Source organism: Chanodichthys erythropterus, chromosome 8, assembly GCF_024489055.1.
Source record: "Chanodichthys erythropterus isolate Z2021 chromosome 8, ASM2448905v1, whole genome shotgun sequence".
NCBI classification, from domain to species: Eukaryota; Metazoa; Chordata; class Actinopteri; order Cypriniformes; family Xenocyprididae; genus Chanodichthys; species Chanodichthys erythropterus.
In genome coordinates, this window is record NC_090228.1 from 18,023,835 (window position 1) to 18,046,134 (window position 22,300).

The following is a 22,300-nucleotide window of genomic DNA, read 5'->3' on the forward strand; positions in this document are numbered from 1 at the left end:
TCATGTCTGGTATTTATTGTATATACAAGCATTGCTATGGTAACAGATGCACCCATGAGAATTGAGCTATTATGCCTTAAACGAGAAGAGACGCTCAGTCAGTTAGCCACCCAAGAACCATCTGACCTGAGATCACAGATTTGGATGCTTTTTGTGAGTTGGGTGTCTTCTTATTTTTTAAATCTTGTTCAAAGGTTATTCATTCTGTTAATTTTGATCCATCGTCCCCAAGAGGGCAGTATTATGCTCTATGTAAACTGCATACTGATCAGCCATCACTGATTATGCAACAGGATCCATCCTGATTCTTACCAGCAACTGATATGTGCGATTTCATAGTGTTCCTCTGTTGTTTTACTCCTTGAGCAATCCATCATTTTCAGTGCCAGATCTCTGTGGTTGTTGTAAAATGGGTCTGTGTGTGCGCTTGCCATGCACATTTAAGCGACAAAGGTAGTGCACATGCATATAGTATTCTGTGAGCTGGAGAGATATGGCAGATAAACCCAATGTGGCATAAGTAATTATGGCTTTGGCGAAACAAAGGTGAAAATGTGGAAAAATCCTACACTCCCCCCACCTTGACTCAATAAGCTTCCAGTTATGTGGCAAGCATACGCACAGGTCGCTGTCATTCTCACCTCTCTTCTAGCACCAGTTGGCTGACTCTCAATTTTCTCTGTCAAGGAGCTGAATATAAACCATCTACCTGCAGTGCACTGTGAGATCCAATACACATCTGTTTAAATAAAAAAAGACTGCGAGAGACACGTCCCCCTCTAAAGGTTTGCTGTTTGGAGCAGACGGCTTAACAAGGGTAATCATTAAGCTTTGAGTCTGTTTGCGCTGGGTTTGATTTCCTGCATGGCTAGCTGTGTAAGCACACACACTTCCTGTTCCATCAATATCATCCCACGCACTATATCATACACATTTAGAAAGATGTTTGGAGATGGCTATCTCAAAAGGATGCTGCATTAGCATCTTATTGTATGATGTTGAAAGATGGTTTCACATCCACTGATTCCAGATGCCTTATCCATTCAAACAAAAACATTCAATCTAATCAGTCTTGGATTATCATGGTTTCCTTAAAGAGGACCAGATTTAACTAGCAAATTAGCGTGAGACTGTAATCCCATAAAATCCCATCTACTGACAATGCACAATTTATATAAATATATATATATATATATATATATATATATATATATATATATATATATATATATATGTTTCTGAATAGCTTTACCCAAACACTGCCATTGGTGGGAAAAATAGTTTCTTTATGTTGATATGCCTCAAACATATCCATTCTGGTTTGTTACAGCCACTTGTCACAATCCAATCAATTCCTAATGGATGGAATCTTGTTCTGACCCACATGTATTCCTTTTGGATATCCTATTTAAAATTTTAAAATGAAAGACGGCTTGCATATTACTAGTATATTGGATATTTATTAGTACTTATAAAGCACATATTAATGCCTTATTCTGAATGACCTTATTCTACATCCCTTATTCCTACCCAATACCTAAACTTGAACATTACAACCTTACTACCTATTAATAAGCAATAAATTAAGAGTTTAGTGAGGTAAAAGTTGTAGTTAATAGTGAATATGTGTTCTTCATACTGAAGTGTTATCGACAATTCTCGTTTAGTTCAACATAGAAAAAAAGGGTTGTGGAACAGGTTATAGGATAATATTAAGGGTGGCGAGAGTGTACATGAAAAGCAAAACCTGACCAGTATCTGTGTGTGTTCAGAAGCTGAGTGGATGTCATTAATGGCCAACAGCGTATTCTATTGCTGAGAGGCTTTTGCTAATGTAAACTGTCAGATAGAACATACTGCTGCCTGAAGCACACACGTACAAAGGAAAAATGAACCGTCACAGCATGAGAGCAGTATTAGTCGGAGTGTGAAAAAGAGAAGGGAGGAGAATGAGGTCAAGAGGGAGAGAGAAACAAAGAGAGAGAGAGGCAGAGATTGATATGGCACAAAGAGAGAGATCCCGGTATTTCATGCATCGGACCTGAGTGCTCTGAAGCGTGTAAGCAGAAGTGCATTCAACCTGCAGCAAGTCCACTCTTCCTTTTCCCAGTTTGCGTACTGAGCCAGTGATGAGTGTTCCACACTGAAGGGCATGACCTTGACAACACTTCAAGCCAGTCTCTTCCAACCTCTCCATTTGGTAATTGCAAAAAGCAAAATGCCCAAAACGGCTCCTAAAATCAACGCAACAAATGCACAAATCAACTGATTGAGAAAATGCCTATGTTTAAAAACATTATTATCATGAATGTTGTTTTAAATTGGTTTATCAGCAAGCTGAGCTCAAGCTGTGTTTATTACAGTGGCTTTTTGAACCCCTTTAGGCCACCGCTCCGCCCCCACTCCCCTCCCAGAGCGAGCATCTGGACCAGGGGAGGGGCCAGGCAGCTGCTCCGGGCTCACTGTTCATTTGCATACAGTTTCTTTGGGAATGCCCTTGAATGACTCCTGAAGGGGACGTGGGCTGCATCTACACTACACAGAGAGAGAGAGAGAGAGAGAGAGAGAGAGAGAGAGAGAGAGAGGGAAAAACAGTAAGAAGGAATTGCAGCCCTAGGAGGTGTTTCACACAGGATGTACTCTTCTGTTCAGAACAGCTAGACACGTGCATGGATTGCATTTATGGGCATATTATATACGTAAATATGATTATCCTGCTGCCAGCTGCAGATTTGCTGTTTTTAAATGTACATATTTGTTTATCATTGATTTTAATGTGCATTGATTTTATCTGCTGCACTGCATGTTGAACAGCAAATTTTATATCTAGCTGTTTTTTTTTAATGTTTTTTAAATGTGACGCTCATAAAAGCAGTTAGATGTGCCTGAAAAGATTAGTTCAGTTTAAAATAAAAATTAACCCAAGATGTACTCGCCCTCAAGCCATCCTAGGTGTTTGACTTTCTTCTTACTGATGAACACAATTGGAGTAATATTAATAAATACCCTGACGCTTCCCAGCTTTATAATGGCAGTGAATGGGGGCTACGAGTTTAAAACTCAAGAAAATGCATCCATCCATCCATCCATCATAAACATACTCCATACAGCTCCAGGGGGGTTAAAGGGATAGTTCACCCAAAAATTACCCCATGATTTTACTCACCTTCAAGCCATCCTAGGTGTATATGACTATCTTCTTTCAGATGAACACAATCAGAAATATATTTAAAAATATCCTTAGTCCTCCAAAGTTTATAATGGTTGTGAATGGGGGGCTGCGTTTTGAAGTAAAAAATAATGCATCCATCCATGAAAAAAAGTAATCCATACGACTCCAGTGGGTTAATTAATGCCTTCTGAAGTGAAGTGATGCGTTTTTGTAAGAAAAATATCCATATTTAAAACTTAATAAATTCAAATAACTAGCATCCAGCAGACGGATGCATTTTTTTTATGGATGGATGTATGGAATTACCTTTGTGCCAATAAAAATGAAAGTAACTTTTCAAAAAAACTAATAAAAATATAAATTGAAACTGAATAAAATATCTTTGAAACTTAAAAAAATAAATCTGGATATTATAAATGGAATTACCTTTGTGCCAATAAAAATGAAAGTAACTTTTCAAAAAAACTAATAAAAATATAAATTGAAACTGAATAAAATATCTTTGAAACATAAAAAAATAAATCGCATGCAAAATGTTTGACTTTGTTTTGAATACACTGCATGTTTTGCTAACTGTGTCTCCAACTGATCTGTACTTACAAATGTGTTTCCAGTTTCCTGAAGTTTTCGTTTATGATCCCAGAGGTTCCGTTCGTCTTTCTGGCACAACTCTCTCGCGGGGGCGGGGCTAGCAGGGCTATTTTAATTAGTTACTATTTTAATTAGGGCTATTTTAATTAGTTACATTAATTTTTATTGGAACAAAGGTAATTCTATATGGATGCATTATTTTTGACTTCAAAACTTCAAAAAATATTTGACTTCAAAAATCTAAATTTACTTTGAAAAAAGCTGAAAAATACGTTTTGTGAAAATCACACTTCAGTCTGATGGTTTACTTTGCTGGATATAGGCAATGATAGCAAAATGGACATGTTAAACAAGATAAATGGTGTGTGCTTAATTTCATGATAAGTGAGCAATTAATCGTGAAAAAAAACTAATCTATTGACAGCCATATATATATATTTATATTTCAGTTAATAACAAGCTTGTATTCCTTTTCAAATATAACCTAAGTCACGTCAAAGATATGCTCATCCCCGCTTGTGGAAGACAAAAGCAGAGGAAAAGCATGTTTGTTGAGTAAAGAAACATAATGTATGTACAAGAGAGTGCTTGTGTCACAGCGAATGAGTGAGTGCCTGGGGAGAGAGAGAGAGAGAAAGAGAGAGAGTGCGCATGTGTGATGAGAGAGAATGACAGTGTGTGTGAAAGAAAGAGATAGGAAAAGGGAGGGTGTTGTGGGTAGGTGGGCGGGAAGACGAGTAGGAAGGCTCAGAGAGAGAGAGAGAGAGAGAGAGAGAGAGATTCAGTGCTGCGTGTCAGAGCCGTGTGTAAGAGAGGGAGAGAGAGAGAGAACGCGTGTGCACAGGGCATCCGTATTTCTGCAGGACAAACGGAGGTGTTTTCACTCAATTCTATTTCAGCCTCTACCTCCTGCTCTTCCTGCCATCCAGCTCTGAACAAAAACCCAGGAGTGACTACAGACCGCCAGGTAGGGACACTTGACTGTACTGAGAGCAGTGTTTCCCTCTGTGTGTGTGTGTTAGTTACCTACAGTATAACCTCTGTAGCCAAGTGTACTGAACTGTTTCAAGAGATTCTAATTCAAAAGACATGCTGCTTTGGATTTTAAAGTCTTGGAATGGATTAGATAACAAGATGTGACTTCGCTTATTTGGTGAGAATACTACATTACGTGCCTGTGTGCATGCATATGTGTTGTGGTTATATGCTCAGCCATGTGAAAGCCTTTGTATTTCATTACTGGGTGAAAACAGTCCATAATAACACTCACTAGAGCGTAAGACTCACTGCTTCCTACCTCCAGTGCCTCGTGACGGCTAATTCCAGGAGGAATAACTTCAGTAGCTTCCTGACGTCTACTCCCGCTCTTACTAATTCTGACACTGGCAATGAGGAGGTCATCTTCAAATACCCCACCCCCCCACCTGGACGTTTTCTTTGAAAACTGTCAGTTTGATGGCAGCAAGAGGGTCTTTCTAGACACAACTGTTATTTAAAAAGCGCATTTGAGAGGACGGATTGCTTTCTTTCAAAGAATAGACATGGGCAGGCAAAAAAAAAAACAGGGATTGTCTGTCATTACAGTGGTGAAATTGTGTTTATGGGCATTCTGATTGTATCCTACACACCCCTTCCCCCACATGCCCACACATAGCTCTCATCTCATATCCCATTTTTCCCAGTAGAGTTTGCAGCCCCTGAGGTATGGAGTGATCAAACCTACAATCATTTTTCCCCGCCTTTATACTCTGTGATGTCAAACCACACCTAATTGACAGATCTCTTCCGGTTTCACCATTTTCAGCGCCTCTGTTCAATTTAAAGCCCGTTCCTCCATTAGCTCTTGATCTAAGAAAGGAACAAAGAGGCTGCTGGATTGCGGTTAACACGCACAGTTGTTCCCTCATTTCGAAACATGAAAGAGAGGAAGAATGGCTTATTGCGGAGCTTCAAACAACTTCTCTCCATTTGGTTCCATTCTCCTGCCTGGCATAATCCTCAAAAGCCATTGCATACCATCCACCTCTTTTTTTAAAATGGATCTTTTCTTAATCAAAGCAAACTGCACTCTGCTTCCTTTTTTTTTTCCCAGAAGGCTGTTTTACATCAGTGTATTTAACATTCCTTGCTTTTGAATGTTAATTTGTACTTTTAAGGTGGTACAGAAGATGTTACTGTATGCTTGACCACCTCGACCTGAGCTTAAACTGCTACCCATCTTGTTTGGTTCAGTACCATGGAGACTAGTTTGAATTGAGTCTATTGTCAATGAGTGCAGAAATAACCAGTCTGTGTGTATATGTGGGTGTGTGTGTGTGTGTGTGTGTGTGTGTGTTGGGTGTGTGTGTGTGTGTGTATGTGTGTTTGATCCAGCTGTGGCGCCAGATCTCACACAGCATCAATAGTTAATGAGTGAAGCTGGCAAGAGCTCTATTGATATGTCTGTTTTTGTTTTCCTAACGGCTGTGTAATTTTTATGAGCTTTATATTTGACAGAAGGTAGAATAAAACATGCTGTAAAACCATTATACACATGGAGGGGGACAGTATTCGGATTGGGGTCAACCTGTATGTGTCAGTCCCTCCGAATCTTAAAATATGCTGTAACAAAGTCATGCAGAGAGAAAACCCACATGCTTTAGTGTGAAAGAAAGACCAAGCTGAAACTAATGGCATGTGAGAGGTTGCTTGTTAGTGTACATATGCATTGTGTTGACAAGTGTGAGTCTGTATGAGTGTTTCCCCCATTTTTTGGACAGCATTTGAGCTTTTAGGGCCGTCAACGCTTCACTTGCCGTTAGCGGGATGTTTTTTTTTTTTTTTTTTTTTTTTCCCACTCCTCACGACCTCACAAACTGCGCCTTGTGATTGGTCGTCTCTCTCACACTCCACGGGAAGAAATGACAGAGTGGAATTAAGGTCACGTGATCAGCGATGTGGGATTCTGCACTCACAATCTTCTCTTTTTAATCTCCCTTATAGACACTCTCTCTCTCTCTCTTTCTCTATCTCTCACTTGCTGCGGATTTGGATTATCTAACGGATTTATCCTGCTATCAAAAATTAGCTGTATGATTGTCTGCTTAGTGTACAGCAGCTGGTTCAAGCCATAAATCCTAATAAAAATAAATAAATAGAGAGAAAAAAAAATACATATCTGCAGATGGCCATATTGGAGCACAGCACTGTGTGTAGTCTTAACCATGTGTACACTGTACAGCTACGGAAGCTAAGAAATGTATGATAGTTACACAAAGTATTTTTTTTTCTACTGTCCTAATGTTCCATTCAACCAAAAATCAAAAAGGTGTTCACACAGGGTTCATTCAAAGCTAGCAAGTGAATATAAACCTAGTCATAAAAAAATCACAAAGGAATGTATGTAGTATTTCTATTGGAATTAATATTACATAATCTGAAACCAACACAAGATGTTGCTAATAAGAGTTCTCTAAGAATCATATAAGATTGTGTAACTAAAAAGTGATATCTCAAGATTTTTTTCTGTTTTTTGCATTTTTTTTGTACTTGTCTTAACACAGTGCTTACGGTGTAAGACAGTGGCCACATACGTCAGTGTGATGCTTGTGTAAGTAAACAATTTTTAAAAATGTACCAGACGAAATGCAAAAAACGCCCTCCTAGGTGTTGAGGAGACTGTTGACAGCTCTGAGCAAATGAGCTTCATAGCCACCCACAGAGAGTGCGCTTTTCCATACTCCTCGACAAGAAACAGAGCTTTCAGCACCTCTTGCTTTTGGACAGCGCCACCTGCCTCAATGCTTTCAGCACCGGACAGCAACAAACTTCCAGGCTTTAAGTGAGGGGGCTGCTTTCAGAATCGCTATTTTAAGGACAGCGACAATGTCAAGTGGCTGTTCTGTCACTATACGAGTTCCTCTGCATTTACCTTTTGCTTTTTCTTGCTAGGCTCGGAAATTAATACCGGCTTGGGAGAAAAATGCCCTCCAAATTGGGTGCAAATGTGACTCGCTGTGATATTTCCTTTTGTAGTTGGTAGTACTTTCTTAAGCATTGTTGTTTATTTCCTTTATTGATCAAAGACTATATAAAATGCATTTTTTTGTGTGTAAAATATTGATGTTCCGTTTTCAAGAAAATAGATAACAAATCCTCAGTCTATTCATTCAGATTGAGAATTTGTTAAAGATTAAGTTTTTCAACATCAGTGGATGATACAAGTAATGCCCTAAATGCCCTAAAATGGTGAAAATTCCCCAGAAAATCTAGTTTTACTTTGGTTAGCATGTTACATGATCATCTTATTTTCAGATGTGTGAACTATAATGTACTTTTCATTCTCATTAGTATGCTATTGTAAAATATGGGTCCTTCAAGCATTGCATAACGCAGTGACGGCTGATGTTGACTCATGCAGCCATTCTATAGACTCTTTCTTGCACAGGAGCAGGCTGAAAATCACTGTGGCGGCCATGTGCATATGTGTTCAGCATGTTGGTCACACATGTGGGACATGCTAAATAATGAAATGCTCTTGTGTAAGTTAAAATTGTTGCACACAGAACTAAAGCTGTTTGTTTTAAGCCAACACACCGTAATTCATGGTCAGAATCAATGTAATTAATCCAGCCATGGCCATACTGAATATGATGTATTACTCACCAATCTTCTGACAATTCACCCAATTGATTTTAATGCCTCATTTTTTTTGGTACAGTGTGAATACGTGCTAGACATGAATACCGAGCAATAATGTAGATCAGTGATTCAGATTTATTGTACAGATAGAAGTTTCCACCGATTCAGAAATGACTCGTGCAGTATTTTAATGCATGTTGAGCATCAATTATTTTGATAATATAATGTTGTGGAGCTTGACTCACATTTCACATAATCATCAATTTGATCTATACAAAGAGCTTCAACATGACAAAAAGAGACACATGACATAAGCTGACCTTGAATATGTCTGAACCCTCAAAAGCTGGTTCGTTCTTGAGGGAGGTGCTGCTAAAAGCAGCAGTGCTGAACAGAACCAGTAAATATAACATGTCCACAGTCTCCCACATGTGCAACCAACACAGGCATTTGCACGCAAACAGAACGTCGCTTTCAGTCTGAGAGTCAACCCACCCTGCTGATGTCTCGTGATGATAATCACAGGTCAAAAGCTGTTTGCTTGTAGAAGGATAGCAGGGCAATAATCTGGTCGCTCTCTAAAACCAACCCTTGTAAGCCTGTCACCTAATTGAGACGGCATGGTGTTGTGGACCGTGGTCATTTGCATGTGTACATTAGCATAATTGAATAGGCATGAGTTAAGTGCGTTTCAGCAGACTGTTAATAACATGGCCCCCTCACCGCCAGATAAATTTGCTTCTGTTTTTTCTCGTCCTCGCCACCGCAAAGAGAACATAACCATGCTCTCAGTCCTGCTCATCTGTCTTTGCCTTCCTTTTCTCCTTCTCTCTGTCCACTGTCGGTGAGTTGAGGTTGGTTTTCTCTCCCCCGAGGGTTTCTAATGCTATATATGTTGTCTACAATCCACTGGATCATTTTGACCTCACTTACTCAAGGAGCTCTGCAGGACTTGACCAGTGCAGTCGACTGTGACGATTCAAAGGCTAAAAAGGCACTGGATTATATCTGAAACAATCGGCTTACTTATTTTCAGTGACTGCACTGGAGAACGTCTCTCCAAAGGTCCAGGTGCGTGTTCACTGGGTTTGTTGCACAGGTGGAGCAACCAATGTGTCTAACAGATGAGGCCGAACGCAAAGAACAGCAAAATGTTGGAAGGATTTTTTTTTTTTCTTTTGCTCCAGCTGTTGTTTTTAGCAATGGAGCGTGTAAACAGGGCAGTGACGGATTCTGTGAGCCAAAAAAGAAATGCTTGCTCTTTTTAATTCCTTTTCGCTGCCAATGAACTGACTTCTGTTCACTCTTATTCCCATTTAAACGGCTGGAAATATTCATATATCTCCATTTCTCCAACCAATCAGATGAGCTTTCTTAATGCTCTTCCTCCTACACTTACTAACTTTTTTTGTAATAGGGTGCTAGCGTTCTATTATACATTTATAATGCTTTATTTATAAAAAAAAAAAAAAAAAAAGAAAGAAAGAAAAAGTCATTTGAAACATTAGGTATTACTTCACAATTAACATTTCAAAGGCTACACCCTAAAAATACTGGGTTAAAAACAACCCAAAAATTGAAAATAGACAAACCCAGCAATTGGGTTGTTTTAACTCAGCAGTTGAGTTCAATGTTTGCCCAACGTGCTGGGCAGTTTTATTTAACCCAACTATTTTAATTAAAAATTACTATATGGCTGGCTTAAAATGAACCCAAAATTAAAATCAGACATATTTACTAGAGGTAACAATAATAATCAAAAGGTGAACATTTATTAATAAGCATAAATGTCTAATTATTATTCTTTAAAATTATTAATAGATTATTAAACATATTAATAAATGTTCGTTTTCAACATATTTCGGGTTCATTTTAAGCAAGCAACAATGTAATTATAAGCAGGTTGGGCATACATTTAACCTAGCAGCTGGGTTAAAACAACCCATTCGATGGGTTAAAACAACCCACTTGCTGGGTTTGTCCATTTTCAACCCAACTTGGGTTGTTTTCAAAGGCATAGTTCACCCAAAAAATGAAAATGATCCAAAGATTTTCTCACCCTCAAGCCATCCCAGGTGTATATGACTATCTTCTTTCAGACGAACACAATCAGAGATATTTTTAAAAATAACTAGCTTCCGACAGATGACCATACACATATCATATGCATCATATTCTGCATTGTCTCAGATCACAATACAGGGCCATTTTCTAGAAGCAAAAAAAAAAAAAAAAAAAAAAATGAAATAAAAACTTGAATAGAATTAACAAAACTTCTGCAACATTTGTTAATCTGAGTTAATGTTCATTTCAACATTTACTAATACATCAATTTTTGGTAATATGATCAAATAATTCTAGTCAAAAAATTTGCCATAGTGAAAATATGAGTAGAGCACAATGCATTGTGGTATATAGTATATAGTGCATGCTTCATGTAGGTCATCCAGGTATTCATACATGTAATTCACATTTTGTGTACAGTAATCATACTTGCTACATACTGTGGTAGTAGTAGAACTCACCTGTTAGCATGGTCATTCAAACATAGCATATGTTATAGGCAAATATGTAAGCCATATTGCCTTATGTCTCCAGAGTAATTTTGTGCTACTGTATACATTCTTTATTAACACTTGCACACATTAGATTTTAAAAACAGTGGCTTATGCATTCAATGAATTGTTGTCATTTCTATATTAATAATTATGCATGGTTAGGAATGTGATGCATTGTTATTCAATACATATTGTAGAGAAATTATGCAAGCCACAACCATAAAAGATGTTGGCTATGATAAAGGTAATTTGTTTAACAGAGGTCACACACTGTGCATCATCCTCTCACCTGAGTTACATGTTGACTTCCTTATGGGTCAGTGAGCTAAATCACTTCATTCTGCACAGTTGACACGTACTTCCCAACCTCCAAATAACACTAATGACCTTCCGATTGTAAGATCCCTAATCTCTGACACCCTCCAGTCTCCAGTAGCTTTTATAGCTGTGCATTTACAATGGCTCAGTAGCTGCATGTCAAATAAGTCAAGATCCTCCAGTCACTGTGCCTTAATTAAAGGCAAGGGAGTGCTTTCTTAAGAGCCCAGTGATGGATTGAAATCTTAAGAGTCATGACTGTATCGATGAGAGGAAAGTAGCCCTTCTTATCTCTAAATGTTCTCCTTTTTCTTCCTCCGTTTGCCAGCATGCTCCTGCTTGCCGGCATTGACATGTTCGCTGGGGAGAAAGATTATGCGGGAGTGGATAGTAATTACGGCTCTAAGCCAGCCATTTGTGAGGCCTTATCAGTCAAATGATCGTGGTGTGGATCACATTAAAACACAAAGGCAGAGGCATGTCCTAAATGCATTTTTCCATGACCTGTTATTCCGTCTTATCTTTTGTTGGCAGAGCGCTTTCTTCCATATCCCCTTTGAACAATTTCCGTAAGGGTATGACGTGTGAGTACATTTATATCACAATATAGATATTTTTCTTGTAATTTAGCCCAGAAATATTGCCAAGATTGTCTATTTTTGGATCATCAACTGAATTAAATGGAGAAGAAGCCAGTATATACCATTTTGTCTTGATGGATGCAAACATATATATATATATATATATACTGCTTGGTGTTTTATCATTGATGAATAGAGAGCTGTTTACTGTAGGTCTTTTCCTTACATTGTCTAAAATCATCTGAAGTAACTTGTGTTTTGATGTATGTATAGGTTATAACCTTGTATAGGAGCTGGAAGTAAATAAATAATTCAATTAAAATTGATTTGGTCACCCTCATGTTGCTCCAAATGATGATGGTGAGTAAATGACATAAATTTCAGCTTTTTACCTCTCTAAAGACCTTGACTCCGGATTCAGTGTCTTGAGCTGAGCAGAGAAATGAGTAAATGAGAAAAAAACACATCCTGAGGCCACATTACATCTCTCTCTCTCTCTCTCTCACCATCTCATCATGATTAACGGCAGCAGATAAATTTCATGCATTATTCATCCACTCTGCCACCTTCACCTGCAGAGTGTAGGCTGATTTTCAGGTGCCGCTTTGTTCCTAAAAAACTTTAGCCACAATGACAGTTTGATAAAATCACTTCCCTCAGGGCCAGTGTTCTCACTCATTTAGCTCTTACTGGCTGGCCGAGTCACTCCTAAAGCTTGTGGATCTGCCCTCGAGCTCTTTTCCATCTGGAGAGATAACCAAAAAATATGAAAATCAAAAGCATACCTTAATCAGCTTCAACACAGAATGCTATATTTACTATTTGAATTTTACCTATGTTAAAAGGATAGTTCAACCAAAAATGAAAATTCTGTCATCATTTACTCACCCTCAGGTTGTTCCAAACCTGTATAAATTTCTTTGTTCTGCTAAACACAATAGAAGATTTTTGGGAGAATGTCAGTAACCAAACAGATCTTGCACAGTAATTTTATATCATCTTAATGGTATACATCACAATATAGTCAATATAGTCATTTTTTGCTGGAAAATCTACAAAAAAATGGTTGATATATTAAATAATGTTTTAAATAAAAAGAATTAAATATAACGTAATTCATTTTATTAATTGATTTACAGTAATATTTTTATTTTGAAAACGATTAGCATGAAATGACAGCTATCATTATTCATAACAACTAGGTTTGGCATCAGTAGACTAGCAAAAATAGCTTCATGTTATGTTACCCTGGAGTTAAAGGTGAATTGTGTCATTTCTTTGTCATCAAATTAAAATGACAGCATTTTTTTAAAGCTTTGTTCTTTCTGCTATTGGTCAGACACAACACATAGTGCCACACTATACCAGCTTTATTTCTTTCTAGTGTTTTGACTCAATTCACTATATACTGTACGCCCACTTAAATCAGTTACTTTAGATTAAATTTGATTAACTTCGTCCCTTGTTAATCTAACAATTCATACTTTACAAATGCATTCTCTACTTAGAACCTTTTTGTTTAAACTAGAGCCTGTGTTCACCACAGCTCATAGCACTGGGTCTTGGCATGGCTTGGCTGTCAGTGTAAATCATTCACTAGCCCACTGAGATGATAAAGCCCTGGGAGAAATAAATTACCCAGGATGCACCGGGTGTGCCAGGAACAGACAGGATGAGATAGTGGCTAATGTTACCCACCTACCCATTCCACAATCTCTGTATTCGGCCAGTGCGAAAAGAGCCAATCACTGGCAGTAGTGTGGTCAATAATAATGGAAATGTGAGGGGTGTGTATGGCATGACTATAATAAATGCCATGAAAAACCTTGAGCTGAAGCGGCACAGATGAGGGCCCAGCCTTACCTTTTAATGGAGCCCTTGACAAAAATTTGCATTAGTGCTGCAGGCGACCCATTCTGTGTACTATGCATAATGCAGTCTATTGGGCACATGCGCACACACACACACGCATGGCTGTGCTCATAACAGTCACAGAATTCAGCCATTTAGCCAAGCACACTGCAGATGCATTATTGATAGGGTCGATCTTGGCATTTTTGATTTCCAAACAGCAAAATGCATTATAATATGAGGATAAAATATTATCTAAATCTTTGAACATACAGCACAAATAAATAAAACAAATTCCATTTCTAAATTACAGACTACACCATCTGGCTATTTTAAAATGTAAATTCTCTGTTCTGAGGGCCAATCCGTTCATCACACACAACGTCACACAAAGTCTAAGGATGTGAAAGACATTCCTATTGGGCTTAGTGAGAGAATGACCAGACTGAGGGGACAAGCAGGGTGAGACGTAGCCTGCACCACATGGCCATTTCTGCTGTCATTCCACCATCGCCAATGGCTGCAGTGACATACCAGAATACTGCACGAAATGGCAAATCAGAGCTAATCTGGAGGTTGAGGACAATGGCCACCGGGCTTACATTGTGTGAGGGAGCTTTTAGCAAATTCCTGGCAGGAATATCTTTTTGGGTTACAAAGCAGCAGCATAGATAAACAAAAGTGTCTCGCATGGTTAATTCCTATTCTGAAACACAAGTTATAATAAATCATAATAGTTAAAATAAACCATTTTCATCAAGTTATATAGTTTAGCCTAACTGTTTTATGGTAAGCTGCGTAGCAACTTGGTTAATATATAATGGTCAAAAACAGGTTTGTATATATTGGCTACTCACTGAATGTTTATATAACGAGAATTTAGGAGTCAGAACTATCCCATTTTATAATGGTAACACTTTGAAATATGGTTTAGTTTAACATCAGTAAACACATTACATGTCATTAAATTAAATTGGCATTAATGCTATGTAATTTAATTTAATGATATGCAATTCATGAAAATACTATCATTTATTGACTGATTGATTATTAATGTATGTTCATTTATAATACATCATATCTAATGTTAATTTATGCAGTTATATATATAGAAATGCACATTAACCAAAATGTATAAATGCTATATAAGTATTGCTCATTATACCTTAAAGTTCATTATATACTTTAGTTCTTCATACCTGTTACCTATTTAGTTCATGAAAACTACAGTAACTAATGTTAACAACCTTATTGTAAAGTTTTACATTTATAATTTCCCCAATAGCACGCCTGTACTGCAGAACCACTAAACAAAACACTAAAAATAAAATCCATATGAGCTCATATTTACCTCTGTAGCACAGTCATCACTGTTTGGTCACATGTGTGTGTTTATGGCCACTGAAGCATGCTGGGAGACATGAGGCTGCAGGCAGCACAGTTGAGCTGGCAGCCGGGGATGGAAGGGAGAAGTGACCCCATGTCACGTTTCACTGCACACGACGCAGGGTGGACTGGGAGTATTGGAATGCCCAATCAGCAGAGAGGAACTAATAAATATGAGTCACCGCCAGGAAATTGTGTGCGCTCCGGCAGTCCAAACCGAAACAACCAGAGGTTATAATGTGGAAGAACAACAGATTAAGGTCATTTTATTTATTTGGTTATGGCTGTCTTTGGATATAGATATCTTCAACAAATATTATTTCTATTTACTAGCGTATATGATACTTTCTGACTTGGCAGAAATGAATTCCCTAGTTCCCTGGGGCTCTGCCCCGGTTGCAGAGTTTACTCTTTTTTTCTTTTTTTTTAATGTGTGTGTAAGTGAGAAAGCTTCGGCTAGCTACAAGCTCCAGAAATTGGTAATAGCCTCAATAAAATAGGAAATCGACAGAAAATGGCCTGAAATTGTAGGTAAAGCAATTTATCTCAAATAATATCACCATGTAATATCACATGGATGTCCCCAGCACCTTTTGAAGCTCCACTAGAGCAATGATTAGGTAGGTAGGTAGGTAGGTAGATAGATAGATAGATAGATAGATAGATAGATAGATAGATAGATAGATAGATAGATAGATAGATAGATAGATAGATAGATAGATAGATAGATAGATAGATAGATAGATAGATAGATAGATAGATAGATAGATAGATAGATAGATAGATAGATAGATAGATAGATAGATGGATGGATGGAAATCTATAGACAAAAGAAACAAAATACAATAAATGTTCAGTGTGTCAAGCTTGCTTCCATAGCCGTTCTTCTCCTCTCTGTTTAGGGTGGGGAGGACTGTCAGGCAGCTCCGCCGCTGGCTTATCTCCTCTTGCAATGTTTACAGATCTTGTTTTTGTGTGTGAGCGATTCACCACTTTAGAAGCACAACTTTGAGCTTCTCTTTAGCAAAGTGTCACTCTTTTATCTGCTTCTATTTGCGCCATGCCTGGGGAGTCCATAAGAAATGTGTTTGCTGAACGCGTCACAAAGACAATTATGCCTGTGCATACATTATTCCTATGGTCTTTACACGAAGATAGGTTGTTGCCGTGGCAACAACAATCCCTTGTACTTGGTTGTGGTAACCAGTTAATAGTTGATTCTTGGAATTATATATCGATTCACCTTCGAATTTCACTCTTGACACACAAGAGGAAAAGATGCACTTTGTAGTTCAGCTGACCTATAAAGGCAGAGCTGCTTCAAGTTTATTTATAGACTTGTGGTGGGTGGGGGGGATGTCATTCAGATAGACGTGGCTGCACTGATGTAAAAAATCTATAAAAAGAGTTTGATTCTCCTCCCAATTCTCCACCAACATTGTTAAAAAGATTATTTCAAAGACAAGCTCAATTTCTAGCATCCATGTCTTGAAGGAAGAAGGATGTACTCTCAGAATGAATTAGATCATGTCTTGTTTGAGGAAACGCATGAGCTACATAATCTAATCTACTGTTGCTGCAGTTTCCTCCACAGAATGATTTGATGGCAGCAAATATGCCCTCTAAAATACAACTTCATTGGAAGTGTTTGGCTTGCCATGTGCCATTACACAGCAGGATATCTGTGTCCTTGCCATATTAAAAGCACTGAAACATTTTTTTTTTCTTTTTCCACAACATCCTGTCTGTTTTCTGTATAGAAATAAGCCAACAGGGTGGAGCTGCACCCTTCTGGCTATAATCATAGCATTTTCTCCTGTTTCATTCATTTCATTATGACATTATTGGTTTTTAAGAAGCTCTTTTAGCTGCAAATGCATGCTGATTTTCTGCAGATAGGGGAAAAGGCTATCTGTGCCTGGCAGGATGTTTCCAGCAAAGAGTAGCCTGTATCTGCCACATCCATCTTCAGGACTATATGACAACTAACAATCCCCACCTCCAGCACAAGACAAATGGTCTTATTATTAGAAAGAGCCATTCAAAATAGGATCATGTCAAGCATAGCAAATGTCTGCTCAGAAGTACACTGTGTCTTGAAGTACCAAGAGGTCACGATATATTCCGCTCAACTCTGAGAAATTGTCACATGCTGCTGGGTGCACTGAAGTAAATGTTGGTGAATTCAGGGTTAAAACTGTTCCACCTCATTGTGGAGTTCCCCACACTGTTAAAATTAAAAATTAAAGTGTACAGTGGAATTTTTAATGATTAACATTTTCCACTTTGTTCCAAAACCCATCCAAAATGAAACAAAATCTTATAAGTGACTCATTTGTAATGCTATACATAGTGAGTCACACACACAAAAAAAAAAAAAAAGAAGAAGAAGCTTTTTTCAAGTAAAACACACGAGAAACTCGATTCAGTAGAACTTGCCATTAGCCTGATGTAGGCATCATTACAGTTATTATCCTTGGTGTGAATGGGCCTTTATGCTGATTAGAATAAAAAAACATAACATGCAAATTTTGCATAAAATAATGGATTTTTAATTAGACTGAACTATTTTGATCAACACTTTTGAATAAATTACATTTATAATGAGCATTTCTTTTACTTTGTTTGCCAACTTGCTACCATCTTTCATAATCATGCTGCCTACCTTTTTGGAGCAGCCTTCGTATTGGCACTGTACCTATGATGCCTTAAAATGCTCCCTATATAGGCAGCTCATTATGTTTGGAACACAGGCGTAGAGTTGTATCTGCTGTATTGTAGTTAAAAGAAGCCCTGTGACACTACCTCAAACATTTCTTAACCAGTACAGCTAGTACACATGTAAAACAAGCTTAAGGCTGTATTATATAGTTTGTTTACTTAACTTTCAGTGTGATTGTTCTAGCCTTGTAAATAAACAGTAAGAGAATAAAAAAGGGAAAGAGAAAAATGAGCCAGGCACACAGTGTTCTCCCTGCTGGGAAATTAGTGTCCATGTGCATAATTATGGGATTAACTAGATGAGGAGTGATTACTTTCTATTTTGTGTATGAGAGTCAAACAGCATTGTGTGCACTAGAAAACATCCCCTCCCGCATTGACCATCTGCAAACAGCCTCCATTTCAAATTCGATTAAACCAGTAAACACACTGGTTTGTCTCCCAAGAGCAAACATAGGATGTAACTGAAGAGAATTCGCAGAGGTCGTACCACAGGTTGACCTAAAGGTTAGAAGGTCAGGGATATCGATATACTTTTTTGTTTGAATAGTGTATTAGTTTAAAGAGGATTATTTAAAGAGATTCACATGATTCACACAATCTAATGTTTTAAAGGGATTGTTCACTCAAAAAATAAGCATTGTGTCATGGTTTACTCACCAGCATGTTATGAATAATTTTACTTTTTTGTCTGTGGGGCCATTTTTCAATTTTTCACTCTTTTCAGTATAATTAAAAGGGCTTTTCACACTTGAAATAGTTAACCCGGGGTCATTCTCAACCCCAGGTAAACAGAATCCTGGGTTATCTTGCTTCATGTTTTACACTACTCATAATTTACCCAGGGTTAACAATTAATCCTGAGTATTTGATTGTTTCAAATTGTACATTCCTAAAGCCCAGGTTAACGTTCTTATTTGCATATTTGCCATGTTATTGATTGGATGAACTCAGCACTCGACCTGTTTACCTAGCTCTAGCATTGTGCATCCTCATTGCCAACTGTACTATCGAGTTTATACTGAATTGACATTTCGGACTAAAAAATTCTGAATTAAATGTTTCTTCTTCACTCAAATTGTTGCGTTTTCTGTCAGCATTTGACATTTTTCCTCTCAAATGCTGAATTTACTGTTTATATACAATGCACTGTGTTTCCGTGACTGTCCAAAGCAGGCAAGTATGAGTATGTGACTGGTTGTCTGTTGCTAAGCGTCTAGCTCAGTGGTCTCAAACTGCCCCCAATCCCCTCTACCCGGCCCGCAACTGATCTAAAAAATAAAACATAATCCGGCCCGCTAAATTATTATTATTATTATTATTATTCTCTAGTTGCTACTTGTATGATATGCAAAGAAAAAGTCGCTGCTCTAAGGGGGCATTTACATATCGCGTCACATAAGCGGCCGCACCGCATTCTCCTTCTTTCCAATGCGCTTTCGCTCCAGTGGCGTCTGTTGTTGCTATGCAACCATGAGCCGCTTCTATTATGAGTGTGTTTGCCTAAATTACAGTAAAAGCACTCGAATTTAAGTCACAAGCGGCGATTTAAACCACCGAAACACGTCCGATGCAGCCATTAAACGTTACTGATGCTCAAACGGCATCTTGGACAAATGTGTCAGCTGTGTGAGCTCAAGCGCTGCAGGTGTCTGGCAAGAAACAGAAGAGTGTACAGATGTATTCAGGGATTGTATTTGTTCAGTACAGTGTTGTTCAGTGCAAGATTTTGTTATTTAAGCTAACATAAAGTAAGGGAAAATACTTCCACTAAATGTTAAAAAGTAATAATGTATGTAAAAATGAAAGATTTTTATTTTTTGGCAAAATAAAGTTGATATATAGCTCCAGTTTTTTTGTTTATTTCTGACCCCTCCACCCCACAAGTGTTGCTGGTTTTGTTTCTAAATTACTGATTTTTTATTCCATGCACCTTGTTGGTTGTGAGAAGTCGCACCAGACTATTTCAATTAATAGTATTATATTAGTAATATTATATTAGTTTATTAGTAGTATTATATTAGTAATATATTATATAATTATATTACACTCTGTAACAATGAGAGAGACACTGCTGTTTACATTTAGTATGGTAAATAAGATATTTATAGTATAGGTACAAAAATATTTTAGTAGGCCTAATGAAATTTGAAGTAAATGAGAAATAATGCAAAGGAAACTAAATTTTCTGAAATTTTGCGCTTTCTTGCGCTTGAAGGTTAATATGGACCTCCTGTGAGGTGTCAATCACAGAAACGCCAAATTTGAGTTTGAGACCCCATGGTCTAGCTGTAACATTGTAACACCACGTCGATTCACACTGTGTAAGTTTGGCACTGCAGTGCGGGGTTAACACTGCAAATGTGGTGCTAACCCTGATCCGGAGCAGGGTTTCATAACCCTGGGTTAAAAGCGGTGTTTAGAACGATGATAACCAGGGGTTAATTACAGTGTGAAAAGCCCTAAAGTGACCATATTCCAAGTGTTCTGAAAACGTATGATAGCTTTGTTTATTAAAATATCAAGCTTGTGTGCATTCAAATGTTGTCTATCACGTTAGGTCATGAAACATGCAAGAACACAAAGCTATCATGTGGCTTTAGAAGCTTTTGCTTTTAGTTTGTGGTCATGGAATGCTTTTATTGTATAGAAATGAGCAGCTTGAACATTCAGCAAAAATTCCACAATTTGGTTTGTTTTTTGTTAAACTATCCCTTTACAAATATGCAATATCCGTGGCAAGACTTGGGGCATTTTGTAATATTGTTTTTGTTTTCTCTTTGATGGTTATTTAGTGTGCCTTTTGCCATTTAAGTCACTTTAAGAAACTCACATGAGGAGTTCCACTTTGACCTCTCAAAGTGTTTCTCTCACTCAGGTGCTGCAGCATGCTGGCACGTAGGTCGCCCGCCCTTGGTAACAGCTGTGAAATATACAGCTCATTTCAGCTGCGCCGTTGTTTCCTTTTTCTTTTTCGCTGAGCTTGTCCGTGGCCTTCAGGGCAGGCAGCTTTTCACAGTGTGTTTATGCAGCCTGTCAGCACCTGAGATCCGCTGAGCTGGCTGCTCCGGGCACTCACTCCACATAAACCCAGTAATGGTCAGTCTCAGCCAGCCAGACCAGAAGGTTGCAACAAGGTCATGACAAAGTTCTCAGTGTGGGCTTCGGAAGTAAGATTGCTATTTACATAGACTGCGGATTAGGGATGGTGACATATACAGCAAGACTGACAGAAATACGCATGGATTCCGAACAACATGGCCGAGCCACGCGTTGACTGATCCAGATCGGCATGGCTGGTGGACTTTACAGTGGCATGAGCGAAAGATGCAACGTGTCATAGTGTGACACAGATGCACACTGATGGAAGTGAGACTGACAAGCTTGCAGGCGCACAGGGACTTGAAATGGCAGATTGCTCCTTGTTGCGAAAGGTCTATTTTTGGGGCTACGCCGACACCCACTCTGAGGGTGACGAATGCAGCTGAATACATTCACACCTTATGGAATTCATTGAATTATACAAGGCTTTGAACTCAGGCTCTTTCATCAACTCCTATAGAATATACGCAGATTTGGAGATTCATTAAAGTGTCAAAAATATTGAATCCGTCCACCCATTTTTCCTTTTCTACCACATTTACATGCCATTCAACAAGACTGCTAAAACTGTTGTCCGCACAGTCAGGAGTCAAAGTCCATTCAAAGCAGACAGCTCCCTTCTAGCTTTCCATCCCCCGTTGCTCGGAAACGATTCCGTACATGCTTCTTCCGCTCAGCACTCTTCAAAGGACCCTGGACAGCACAGGGCTTGAAAAATCCTGCACCAAGTGTTTTGGGAGAGATGCTCATCTCTTGTCCCATGTTTTCTGCTTTTGTCGTGAGTGGCTGGGGGCGATACCCTCCTGGCAATACTTGCTCATTAGTGTGCAGATTTAGGCCAGCCTCTCCTGATAACACTTCTCGAGCTATTGAGTTGATTTTTCAATTTTGCACTGCTTATACCCTGCTTCCCTGCACATAATAAAAATTTCCATCTTGACTATCACCAAGAGTGCGTGCAAAAGAGCCGCGTCACTAATAACTACCTTTCTTTGTGCTACACCCTCTCTGACAAAGGTATGCAATCACATCTTGTTCTTGTCTAGCATTGATTGCGAGACATCGCTTGAGCTAGCACTTGTTCTGTCATACAGTATATTTACTGTCATAAAGTAAATTGCAGCAGAAGCAAAGCAAATGCAGTTTGCTTGAGCAGCAAAAATCCTCTCTAAACATATTTAAAACCTGTAAAGACTGGTTTGAGTGACAAAATGTCAGGTTTGATATTTTTATTCAGAAATGCAATTATGCTCTAAAAGGCTTCTCAGTCCTTTTTATTTTCATTAACATTAAAAGTTCTTTAGGTGTTCTTCACAATCACATGTCTTGGATGATTGTCCCCATTTCTAGATGCTAGCATCTTCAGCAATACTTTCTTAGTCAACCAGTATCACCAGAAA

At 38.3% G+C, this 22,300-nt stretch overlaps 1 protein-coding gene across 7 annotated transcripts in view; it reads left to right on the top strand.

Moving 5' to 3' along the window:
• syt1a (synaptotagmin Ia) overlaps positions 1-22,300 on the top strand; it is a 226,822-nt gene that overhangs the window by 135,177 nt on the left and 69,345 nt on the right. For 2 of the 7 annotated variants that reach the window (XM_067392190.1, XM_067392189.1), the window contains exon 4: positions 4,663-4,730. The exons of 4 other annotated variants lie outside the window; for them this stretch is intronic. The gene's annotated coding sequence lies outside the window, so the exon portion shown is untranslated. Of the gene's footprint in view, positions 1-4,575; positions 4,731-22,300 lie in introns of those variants that run through there. One more of the 7 variants, XM_067392194.1, reaches the window with a different exon arrangement.